This window comes from Lathamus discolor, chromosome 3 (genome assembly GCF_037157495.1).
Source record: "Lathamus discolor isolate bLatDis1 chromosome 3, bLatDis1.hap1, whole genome shotgun sequence".
NCBI classification, from domain to species: domain Eukaryota; kingdom Metazoa; phylum Chordata; class Aves; order Psittaciformes; family Psittacidae; genus Lathamus; species Lathamus discolor.
Window position 1 is genome coordinate 57897790 of NC_088886.1, and position 13382 is coordinate 57911171.

Sequence of the window (13382 nt, forward strand, 5' to 3'; positions counted from 1 at the left end):
CTGACTGATAAACAGACCTGCAGTTAATGGTGATAAAGTTTTCTTGTGCTTGGAGTGGGACAGTTCAAAACTGGTTGCAGTTAAATAGGATAGAAAGGTTGTGGGTGAGGGAAAAGGATCAGAAACCTGTGTATCTGGGGTCAAAATACTGCTCTGCTTAAGTGAAATTGGAAATAGCTGTCTATTTAAAGTGCTGTTTATCACCTTGCACAAGGTTGGAGGTATCCCAGCTGCCCAATTTCAGTACATCAGTCATTTGCTTTTCTTGAATGATTATTGTATAGAGAAACTCGATCAAGTTTCTGAATGACAGATTTCATAACCATGCACAGCCTTCACACTCCTTTCTACATTTCTGCCCAAAGTAAAACAAGAACAATGGAAAATAAGGAATGAACTCCAACTTCTCATTTATAATCAATCCTATTTTTTTCAGATCACCTCTATTTTCCTTCTGATATGAAAACCGAAACTACACAATAACAAGGTGGTTCACACCATTATCCACAATTAAGCTTTACATAATTCTTTTTCATGTTCAGCACTGACTGAGACCTTTTTTGCAATGTAGTTTTCCTTCAATAGAACTTGGCAGTTCATAACCCTTAATTCACCAGATGTCCTCTAATTTTTGCCTGCAGCTCCCTGCAGTCTTGTGTAACATTCACAAACTCTTGTTGCAGAAGGTTGTAAGAGGATCCATTAACATCTAGTTAAGTAAATCCGATTGTTAAAAGCTATTATTATTGCAATCAGACAGACAGCTTTTTCCCTTTGGGTTATCTGGGACAAGGGCAAATTTAGCACTGTACTAATATCTAATGGCTTAGCAAGCAGAAGCAGTGTAGCCTCCTTCTGATTATGGAGGAAAGGCAAACTCAGAAAGTACTTCTGTAGTTCACATTGTAAAGTGCAGAAACGTCAGGAATATGTAAATCTGAATATATTCTCCTCAAATAATCTCAATTGCTTGTCATTATAATTGTAACTTCTTATCTCTGCCACAACCATTTCTCTTGGAAAAGGAAATTATGTTCATTCATTGTTTCCATGATGGAGCTCTGCAAATAATGTGCATAAAATTAACCATGCTGTTTCCATAAGCCTTTAACAACTTGTTATCATAAAATGTACTTTAAAACTTCCTTCATAAAATAGCTGCTTACTGAATGAATAACATTCAACAATTACTTGACAAACATCAGCTTCCCTGACTACTTTCAAAGCCACTTAGTAGCCAAGACCTTCCCAGTGAATTAGTATCCAGATTTGCTTACTACTTGGGAATAAAACTGAATATTCATTTTATTGATCTTCCACAGAGTTTCAGCTATGCTTTGCCAATACCAACCCAGTATTCCTGATCAGCTGCTTTACTTCCAGATAGGGAAGACCATCTCTGTATTTCATAGCCTTCACCATGTTTTTCTTTCATGAAACTCTCCAGTCCCTTTTGGGATCAATATAAAACTCTTAACAAACACAACAGCCTCTGTCAGTTATTGAAAAAAACACCTCTTTCTGTTTGCTTGAGTCTTCTTCCTGCTATGATATTGTTGTTCCTCCTGATTCTTGTACTGCAAGAGATACAAAACAGCCATTCCCTATTTTGTCCACGCCACTCAGATTTTCTTTACACCTCACATCTCAATGAGAGAAGTGTACTGACTGAGTCAGTCACTTGACTGATTTAGAGTTAAAGAAGGTGAGCGGTGGATTGGTGTGAGTCTTGTTGCAGGTGATTGAATATTAAATTTCAGTGAGCTCACCCCATATATTATGATTCTAAGCCCTAACACATTATAGTGGTGACTTTATCGCATGATAAATACCTCCTTTTCGCAGTAAGTGCATTGAAAACAGTGTATGAAGTTAACTATTTTCATTCCTAGAGGCTTTTTGTTTTAAACACCAGAAGATCACAGTCCACACCATTGAAATACTCCATGGAAACACATGGACTAAGGGCAACTCTTACCATCCAATCCATGGAAACCAGAAGTGAAATAAGAGTTAGGGTTGCAGTCTACATTTATGCAAGTCTAACTCTGAAAGATGGGAAAGAATTGCTTAGTATCATCTATGTAACAGTTTTATTGTAAATTAAGCATGAGCAGGCTGAATGGAAAATATCTTATAACAAGAAGGTGCATTAGATTCTAAAAAGTCTCTTATGGGACTAAGCAGTAGAAAGTAATACTCTACTGGCATGGCATGAATTATGTGCTCCACTAGATACATCCACTTTCATCAATGTCTATCACTCAGTTGACTTTTCTATATTAAATTTAAGTGGACAGCAAAAAGCAAGAGTTCTCCGGTACAACATTAGTAAAATTTCCTCGTATGTGTCATATTGTTTTTTGTAAAATCTCATCTGTAGCTGCATAACAGATTCATGGCTACTCATCGTTTCACCCTCTGTTAGTAACACATTTGTATTGGAATAATATCTATGTGGTACTGCTATTTCTATTTTAAGGAGTTTTTTTTAACCTCAAAGCAAATGTTTATTAAAGTAGTTTACTCCTGTCTAGCAAAAGTGCACACAAAAGTAGAGTCTCTTCAGTACTGTGTGTTTTCTTATCAGGGCAAACACTTTCTCTGTATTAATAGCTAATGATAAGTATCCACACTCAAGAGTTAAGCAGAATGGCATTGCAGTTCTTCACCAATCCCTTCATAGGACTGCCTGAAGATTAAGTTTCCACACTACAGAGGCAGAATAAAATTCCCTCTTTCAAGGTCCACATTATTATTAAAGGAAGAGAGTAAAGAAAGATGGGAAATGGCCTGTGGGTACTGACTCTACAGTTAATTTACATAACAGGAGACCATTTATTTCATGTTTCAACAGTAGTCTAATGCTGGGCAAATTAAAAGGTCAATATTGCGGCAAAAGCATTTCAAATTTAAAATATTTTACTGAAATGTTCAGCTATTTGACAGTTCAAGATGGGAGCAGAAGCGTGATCAGTTAGTTATGGGGGCATAAGCGTTATAGAGTAGCTAACATTTAGAACTTATTTCTGCATGTGCAGAAAAATACAGAGCATGATTATCAGCAGTAAACTTCAAAGATGTGCAGTTCTTAGTCATTCTTTTATCAAACAGTGGAATCACTTTAAGAGCTTTTCTGTAACTGCTTGACTGGTCTTTCTTTCCCCTCCACTTCCAGCCACACAAAGCAACATCACTGAAGTGCAGAGTTGATATACAAGAAAAGGTGAAGGATTAATGCAAAATTGTACTGGCATTTGAAGTTACACTTAGGTAACTTAAGGGTCTGGAAAGGTCCCCCTCCATCCTGATGTTCCCACTGACTTTTCTCCAATGCTAAGTCAATGCACTTATTGCAAAAAGGAGGTATTTATAATGCAATGAAGGGCTTAGAACCATAACATATGGGGCAAGCTCACTGAAATTTAACATTCAATCAAGTGCAACAAGACTCACAGGAGTTCATTGCTCACCTTCTCTAATTCTAAATCAGCATGACTCAATTTATCTTTTCCTACCAAGACACTGATACTTATTATCCATAACCATTACAATTTCCAACACTTCTCTCCAGCTGGGAATGTTAAGGGCATGCAGAAGAAGTTAACACATTTCAGTAGTACTTCTGTGAAATGACTGTGTGATCTTTCACTCATCCCGTCAAGAAACATGCCGCCAGTCTTGATGCTGACATTTCCAAGTTTATTTTTGGAGAGGAAAAGGAGAAAAAAAGTGCCATTTTAAATATGTTAAGGCAGTGCAGCAAAGAACTTATTCAAACACACTACCGAGCAGCTCCTCCAAACACTCATTTTTAGGTACAGCACTGTAATGTTGTCTGGCTGATACCAGTGCTCATCAGAGACACTCAATTACTCAGGACAATCCTTAAGGGCAACATATGCTCTAACATGCCACTAGCTAGAAAGCAAGTCATCACTACTTTATTCCAACACATATGTTCCATTATTTCAGATATAGACATAGTCTTTTTCTCAATTCCTAAAAACTGCTCACAGATTACTCTGAAATAATTAACGAGTTCTAGACCTATTATACCTATTATAGACATGGTATACCTATTAGTCTGTTAGTATACCTTCATCTATTAGTATACCTATACCTTGGACCTAGTAGACCTAAGAAACAGCAGAAAGTACAGAACAGACTTTCACAACACCCTGCAGCGGTAACACATCACACTAATTTCATCCGAGATCAGTTTCAACTGATCTCAGACACAGGGACTGACTTAGGAGCCAGACGAACAAGAACTGCAAACTAGATTTCGCATTGTCCTGAATGATGCAGAACAGATGACTCAGTCCCTACCAAGGAAAACAGAAAACAAGCAGAACATCAGAGTTCCATAGCAAAATAGTTTTCAAATAATCTGCTTCCGTTTTCAAATAATCTGCTTCCAGCTTTATAAGGACTGAAACACCCCAAATATCCATTAAAAACTTTGCTTGTCATCTTTTGCACAATGGAACACAAGGCAACTGTCTCCCAGAAACATACTCAGGATTATTTCAGAGAATGTTTTTGGCAACATATGTACAACCCTTTATGATGTATTTTCTACACAGGGCAAGTGTGTCTTATAGACACTTGAAGTAACACATTACACAAAATTCCATTTCTGTTTCCAGCTCCCAGAGTGAACACATGTATTTTTTCACTGTATCTCCAAGTGTATTTCGGTGAGCAAAGAAATGCATAGGCACTTAAACTGCTGAAGGTCACTCAAAAACCCTACCAGGTGCTTACCTGTTAGTTAAAACAGGTAAGGTTAGTTTAAACAGCTTATTACCTGTACAAGGTAATTAATAAGCACCTAATTTGCTTGAACATCAGGTAGATGTTTTTAGGGAAGCCTTTTTCCCTCTTCAGCCACATAAATGCTTTGCAAAGCTGGCCCAGTGTAACTTCAGGAATATCTAGTTGACCTCTCAGTCACATATTCCCCCAAAATAAGTGAATGGTTTTCAGTACAATAAAATAGATCAGTTTGGATTAATCAGACTGTGTCATCAGGCACTAAAGGTTTGAAGCAGGCATGCCTAAACCTTAGTGAAGTGAAGGCAAATGTACATCCCCAGTTAAAACAAACAATATTGTTTTAACAGACAAAATTGTCCCCTTTGCACAATGAAAACAAAGCCCTACCACAACAAACTCATCAATAGCAAAATAAATACAGTTTTCAATAACAGAACTGACCAAAGGTTCACTCCAGTTCATCTCTGAAGCTTAAAACCTCAGGACACTGGATCATGTGCCTAAATACACGGTGGCAAACTTCTTACCTTGCCTGTTAATTCTTCCTCCTAAAAATGTCTGTAAAAAGAATAAACCCACAGGTAATAGGTATCCACAGAAAAGGGCATCTATCATGAGAGTTATTTCTTTGTGAAGTAAAGCTCTTCCTGGACTTGCTAGTACATTTTTGGAGCTCATTATTGCTGTTGTGCAAAATGTGCATTCCATCGGACAAAAAATGTTTTCATGAAACAGCTTGGACAAAGCAAGAAGATTTCTCTTCCTTCCTTTCCTTTCTAGTGCTAATGTTCCTTATTTTTAGGAGATTTAGCCTTGTAGAGCTGTACCATGGGTGATTATGGTGCTTATTTGCTGCTAATATGATCTCTTCATAATCCAAGTATCTGCTGAAATAACACTTCTTCTGTTCCTTTTTTTTTTTTTTTTTTTTTTTTTGTTGAAAGAATAGCAAAATTCCCTGTAACTGAACCAAGGATTTCAGAAGTAGGTATTTACCTGTTTAAGGTCAATGCAGATATTTTTACTTGCTGTAATTAGATATCTAAACTCAATCAACTGTCAGAACTGCAAATGTGCTGAAATGGGATTCTGCAAGGTACTGCGATCTCTGCATTGATATGAAAACTGTTTAAACACAATGCTATCCACTGACAGAAAGCAAAAGGTGATGTAGATTTGCTGGCTAGATAAAAGGTAGATTACTCAGCCTTGAAAACTGTATCAATGAGAGGAGGAAGAACAGTTTTGGGCTGCTTTTGATAATCAGAACTTTCAGAGCATCCCATTAGAGACTTGGTCTAATGAATGTTCTTTTAATAGCCGCCATATAAACATTTACAATAACGATACGATGTCTTCTTTGAAACTTCAGGTATCTCTGATTGCCACGAAGTAATATAACCTTTACTCACAAGTGAAGGATATGTTGTTGAACAGAGATAGCAAATCAGCCTTCGAAGGCAATGAACATATTCCAATGAATGGCAGGCATAAAGCAATTTCACAACTGTCCGTTAGCAGGGCTTACACACCTTCCAACCATGTTGTACTTTGCCACTGTCACTGTTACAACATGGTGCTATTTGAATCCTTACAACTGCTGGTTGAAGATGTAGCTATATTAATAACAAGGAGGAAAAGGGATTAATTTTTTCCCCTCTCATGATGAATATTGTGATAACAGACTTGTTTTTTCTACCTTTAAATGCTCATTTGTTGCAATCTCTTGGTAACAGCTAATTCTTTCCCTAGAAAGTTCATCTTTTAACTTGGAAGCAATGGAGCAAAATACCCTGATAACCAACATACTTTCATTCCCCTGACAGGGTGGTCTTTTACTAGCAACAAAGGCAATGACAAACATAGTTCTAATAGATATATAGCTTACTACAGAGACTTCTGTTTATGTTTGGCAAGTAGAAAACTACTCAGATACCTATATTTCAGCATAGGATTTCGTTTTCCCGCTGTCATGAAGGGATACTTCTCATAAGGGCTCTTAGGACTGAAGAAACACTTCCCAGCTCAAGCTCTATTTTCATTGTTGCTATCCCAAGGGCCAAAGCTGACACTGTGCTTGCACTGCTTTCACACACCTCACAGCCTGTGTCTATGTCTATAAAGAGGAGATATTTGTTTCCATATTGTTTTTCCCTCTGCTCAAACCTCAGATCATCTGTAAACTCTCACACAATCGAATTGAAGCCAAACAGCTATGAACTATAAATTCAGATACAGTCTGAAAGGGGCAAGTGGGAAACATCTCTAGAGACCAGAGTGATACTTTCATTTTTGCACTATGTACCAAACAGCTTTAGCAAGGCGGAGGTAAACATGCTTTGTCTGCCTTATTCATTCAGCTGCCTTCAGGTTTTTTGGCAACATTCTAGGCAAGCTGTTACACTAATTTTACAGTGGATTACAGATAAAAATATGCTTTTATATGCACCAATAAGGATTCTTTCTTTGCCTGCCTGCCTCCCTCCCTCCATTTTTACCCCTTATCCCCTTTTCCCTTCCCTTCCCTCCCTTCCTTTCTTCCTTCCTTCCTATTTCATATAAAATAAAGAAATGTATCATGATGATCATCATTCCAAATTTCTGGGGAAACTTTTCCTAATCTGAGATTATATGTAGGCCTCAAGTTTTTAACTTCGATATCACCTATTTCAATTCTTTTTCATTTTATTTTTCTAGTGAAAGACAGCCTGTTACATGTATGTGTATGTGTAGGTGTATATCTATCTGTATGCGTATGCATATATATGAATATTGACATCTACACATATATATTTTCTTCTAAAATATACAATTTAAGAAAATGTGTTTTCATCTGTATCTTCTTCTCTATTAAATGTAGTTGGTGCTTTTTATCAAAAACTGAAATGACCATATTTATCAATTCCCTAGGTCAATTTAGACATCCAGTGGCAGCATCAATAAATCAGATATAAACAAGCCTTCGCCCTACTTTGCATGCTTGTGCATCCAGTTCCTGAAGCCACATGGCAACACTGCTATGAAGAGCCTATCCCTTCCAATGTCTTGGAACAATCTTAACTTCAGCAATGTGTCCTGAGTTATGCTGCCTGGTCTACCACCAAGGATTCTTCAATGTACTGGTTATATACATGCTTTAAGAGCCATCTTGCAGTGTCAGGTGTGTTGCATTTTTGTAACACAGAGTATACCGATTCATTTAACCCATCAGATGATATTTGGATTTTTCAAAATACATTTTTTTAAATATGACTACAGATCTTCTTCTTCACTGCTATTTCTATCAAACAATTGCCAAATTAAAGCTGGAAATTCACTACAAACATCCAAATGCCACTGTTACTACACCAAATTATTTTTTACTACGTTCCAGGATGCACTGGAGAATTAAACACTGGCTTTGTGTCTCCAGTAGGATATGGCAGAATGAAGCCAGAGGCTTTCCCACAGCAGGAGTGCTGCTGTGGAGCTGAAGATGCAGGCAGAAAAGAATAACCATACACACTGTGCGATGAATAAATTTATGAGTTTTACAATACAGAGTATTCCATAATCAACAGGAAACAGGAGGCTTACACCTCTGTTCTAAGAGATATGCAACAGCACAGGATGATAGCGTTCAGTTACCTGGAAGATTTTGCTTCTGGGTTACTGAGCCAGTACTTTTTTTCCTACTTGAAGCAGTAAACCTGATTTGTGGCAAAAAAGAAAGCATTCAGGAAATAGATGCACTCACCTATCTAGGAATTTTGCTACAGTAGGATAACAGTTCTGTAACTGCTCTGCACTGGTAGCAACACAGTGATAGAAAACAAACAGGCAAAATATTATTGTGGGGCTTCATCAGTACATCTGGACTTAATTTGCAGTCCCTCTGGGACAGTGGCTTTACGTCTTTAAGGTTATCACAAGAATGATTTCAGTCATTTTCTAAATGGCTTCAGTGATATCAATATTGTGCACTAATTGCACCAGTTGATATGACTTTTTCTTTTCATCTGGATTCTAGAACCTTAAGCAAAATCTTTCTATCATGAGATTATATCACTTACGAAGTATGTGAAAACTTGAGGACTGAGCTATTTGAAAGTATTTCTATAAAGTGACCTCCAGATGAGGTGAAAGGACTATTTCTGCTTGAATCTTTACAGCATTATTCTAATGGATGAGACCTTGCATTAAACTGATATATCAGCTTTTATGGTCAGGCATGAACAAGCTAAAGGAAATACACATTTTCTTAGTGAAATTGTGCTTGTCATGGAAGAAAAAAAACCCTCACACTGCTTTCTATAGATTCTTTTAATTCAAAAGCCATCTATCAGTATTCCAGTTCAATGTCTGAGCAATGCAACCTTTATCTGATGAAGATAAGAAGTGGCAGCTGCAATTACAAGGCTTTGCCACAGAATAAATACAATTAAGTTATAGATTACAGTTACAGATATTAATGCATAGATCATGCAGGAAATTCAGATTCTGAATAAATCTTTGAGGGGAAAACTTAGGCAGCCTTAATGGCAATGACAAAAGCTCTTCAACTGAGTTCGGGTTTTCAATCTACATTGATGTTAGCCAAGGAGGAAGCATGCTTTAGTGGATAACATAAAGGGCTATACTTGCTAACTTGCTCTGACTAGTGGCTTATTTCATGACCTTCGGGAAACCATGTTGCTCCCTAAGCTTTTCTGATTTTACAAAGGCTAATGATTTTTACCTGCTTCCTTAGAGGCTGTGGATAAAGACCATCGAATAAGTGCTCAGGAGAATTAAGGGACAAATATAATCAGAATTGCCCATTTATCTGGAAAATCAAGGTCAGCTTTATCTATTGGCTATTATTTCTCTACAGAATAATTTTTCATAATGCAAGCCACTTCAATAAAACTGAGTTCTCAAGCCAGTAGGATCCGCTGGGGGATTTTTTGTTATTATTAAACTCAGTAACATGATCACTAGTGACACTATGAAGACTCTTAAAGCTAAGCCAAAGTCCTTGGTTAGGGAGGAGGAAGGCTTCTATTTAATAAAGAGTGTAACATCTGCATCCAATTCCATCACCAAGAGTAGGTCGAACAAGAGGTTAGAATGGCTGGAGAAAGTCATTGACTGGAAAAAAAAAAAAAAAAGTAGAAAGATCCAGTGGCAGAAAGCAAACAATTTTATTTCTAAAAGAATGACTAAAAATGTATTTTTGTGCATCTGTGCTTAAACTGAAGGTAAACACGAAATGTGTCAAGCTGGCACTAAGTGCACGCTCTGTTTACATCCCATCACCACCACAGCTTTTGCAACCTATCCCTGCTGTTCTGTCAACAAGATGTTAGATGTGTTCTTCTACTTAGAAGTGAATGGAGGAATTCTCCCTTCTCTTGGGTATCAAAGTGAAGTTTGTTCCTGCAGGTATCTGTTTTGGCTTTGGAGTTTAGTGCCATTTGATATTTGCGGAGGGCGACCAGTAACAACTGGAGTCAAAGACTGTTTGCTGAGCCCATGAATATGTTAAGGGGGCATGAAGACAAGCTAGGAAAATTGCAGAAGAGCCTGGAGAAGCTGTGTGGAGACCTCAGAGGAGCTTCCAGTATCTGAAAGGGGCCTACAATTTTGTTGGCCAAGAAGTCTTCATCTGGGACTGTAGTGATAGGGCAAGGGGTGATGGGTTTAGATTTAAACAGGGGAGATTTAGGTTGGGTATAAGAAAGAAGTTCTTCACTGCGAGGGTGGTGAAGCACTGGTAGTGGTTGCCCATCCGTGCCAGTGTTCAAGGCCAGGTCGGACAGGGCTTTGGGCAACCTGGTCTAGTGGAAGGTATCCCTGCATATGGCAGGGGTTTGGAACTGGATGATCTTACGGTCCCTCCCAACCCAAACCATTCTGTGCTCTCCTGCTGTACATGTCTCTCCTACTCCTCCTTCCACTTCTTAGTGAATTCTCTACACAATAGCTGATGCCTGTCTTCACCCAGCTGGACCCCCATGGCCTGCAAGTCATCTTACACACTGACCAGAAGCAGATGGTTTTCCTCCAACTTACTTTTAGTTGCATAATATGACTACTCATATTTGCGCAGAACAGAGCCCTGAGCCTGGTGAGATGGCACCTCTGATTGTTTTTGCAGTAGCAGCCATCGCTGAATACATTTTGAGTGATTAATTTTCTTAAAAGCAAAAATAAACCTCAGGAGTGCACATGTGCTAACAAGTTAAAAATAATAATAGGTGTCTGTGACCATGCTGCTTCTGTCTGAATCCTGCAGGGGAATTCAGTTGCTAAGAACGACTTACGCAGCTTGCCATATTTCTGTGTGTTAAACAACAACCAAATAACTATAGGCAAAAGTCCCAGCTGTCAAGCATGAGGAGTGTAGGGGCTGATCGGGGGAGTACAAGGCATTTTTCTCCTATGTTATATATGTATATTAGATAAAGTAAATGGGAAATCAAACGAGGTGAGGACAGAGTGGGAAGCATGCTACCATCTCTTTAAAATACCACGCCAAAAGTTTACAGAAAAGATTCTGTTTGACCAGTAGCGCTGTTCTTTATATAGTGCTCCTAACAGTGCTTTACAGCATAACATTTCCCAAGAAGAGTGTAGCACCAGCTATTTCAGATTGCAAGGCTGAACTTGGTTCAGCTGCCCATAAAGGATTGCTCTTCTGGGCAAGTCTCAGCCACAGTGAGAAAAACTGGAGGCAAGTGTTAGAAGTAGCCTCCATGGCTGCTGACTCATTTCACAGCAACATTTGGGACTCAGTTTTCAATCTTGTCAGTTTCGGCTCTTCCTATGAGATTTTTTTATTTTTAATTGCCACAAATTAGTAGAGATTTGTAGGACAGAGACAAGTAAAGCATCTTTATTTCTTCACACACAAATAAAGATTGAAAAAGTTATTTGGGCTTTTAACTGAAGTCTTCAGCTTTTTCATTACTTTGCTTTATTTCCAAGCTCTTACTACCCAGCCATGAAACTCATCCTTGCATTAAAACCTCACACACAAATTATGAGTTCAGAGCTTTGGCTTTTAACACACATATAGCAAAACCTGAAGAAAACACTAATCTTCCTCCCGTTCCCAGGGTTCAGCACATGCTATACATGGCATCCCTTGTGATATTACTGTTGGTCTTGCAAGGAAAGGATGCTGAGAACAAAGTAATCATGATGATTAGGACAGGGCACTTTTATTCATTTCTCCAAACTTATGGCATAGAAAGGAAATACTGCTTTGCCATTTTGACCGTCTCCATGTACGCAGTATACAGACAATAAACACAGAGCAAATGGAACAATTTCTAAGATTTGAAGTGGATAATAAGTCTGCATTTTAAAGCTGGAATGTGACAAGGGGCAGGCCAGTGTAACTAGCAAGGCACAGACCCAAGAGAATGCTGAGAATACAGTGGATTGGTGATCTGCAGGCTTCAATTATCCACATAAGGCTTTAAAACAAAATTGTGTTAACAGCCTCTGTACTGTTTCTTGGCTTCATATGATTTAGGCAGGCACCTGAATGTGGCAGAGGTTTTACTTGCTTATCAAAATATTGATTGCTAAACTGAAAGTTCTTTCTATGAACCCTAACACATTCATGAAGCATCTCAGGGCTCTGTCAAGTCAATATTTCGTGTTTTATTAATTCCCTACTTAGCCAGTTCTTTGAATTAGTTCAATTTAGTGTCTGTAAACCTCCTAGTTGCATAATTCCCTGAAAAGGCTCAAAAGAGCTATTTCAGGCTGATGGACAAATTTATGCTTAGAGAACTCCTAATCTGGAGTTTACATAATACACATGCTGAAAAAAAAACCAGCTATTTAAAGAAATAATAAGGGATAGGCATAAACAAAGCATCATTGTGAAAACCTGTATGATTATATGTGTATGCTGTAAATTATGGCCTTATACATAAAGGATGTTCTAATCTCATAATTAATTGTCTCTGAATGTGCCTACCTCTACATATCTACAGCTATAGAGCTATTTTTTCTAGTTCTTAATGGATGTTAATTATTGATCCTCACAAGATACAGCTTCAGTCACTTCCATATCTCAGCAAATTGACTCATAACATACAAAGCAAACTACTTCAGATCTAAACCCAATGAGCATATAAAATGTCTCACTGTGAGCCTCTATCATATGTTCTGATTTTAGAAGGTGATTGTAGACAGTCAATCAGATTTGTTCCTCGTAAATCTACCACTAGGCATTCGAAGATACAGGGTAAAACACTGAGTACCTGCTCATAAACTGGACATCATCCCTTTAGTACACCGGAAAAAATAAATTCCAGTTGGAAAACCAGTGCACTTAAGGATTATTATGTGTGTACCCAAGGGAAGTGATGTTGCTTACACTGCTTAATTTGAGTGGTTGTGAGTTGAGCAATAACATCTTTTTTTTTTGTCATTTATAGAATCTTTTAGCATATACATAAAATGTATAAATAGTAAGAATGTATATATTAATGTGGATGCTAAGAAAGAAAGTACACAAAGATATGTAAAATCAAACTTATTGCATAAGTATTGCATAATACCACCACAGAACAAAGTTTTAAGCACAAAGATTTTCAAATTTCCCTTTCAACATAATATCA